A 240-nucleotide genomic window follows, 5' to 3' on the forward strand; every position below is an offset into this window, starting at 1 on the left:
AAATAGCTCGCGCCCACTATTTCAAAACACGCTCTCCTCGCCCGAATTCGCTCGCGCCCACTATAGTTCAAAACACGCCCTCCTCGCCCGAAATCGCTCCCGCCCACTATTTGGGGAGAAGCAAAGTTACTCTACTATCCCCGACCCTCAGTACACAGACCCAAGCCGAGAAGCCTATAGGCAAGGGTAGAACTGTAACTCCCCCTCACATTTCAGACAAATGCGTTTGTAAGACATGGT

This window comes from Triticum dicoccoides, chromosome 6B, assembly GCF_002162155.2.
Source record: "Triticum dicoccoides isolate Atlit2015 ecotype Zavitan chromosome 6B, WEW_v2.0, whole genome shotgun sequence".
NCBI lineage: Eukaryota > Viridiplantae > Streptophyta > Magnoliopsida > Poales > Poaceae > Triticum > Triticum dicoccoides.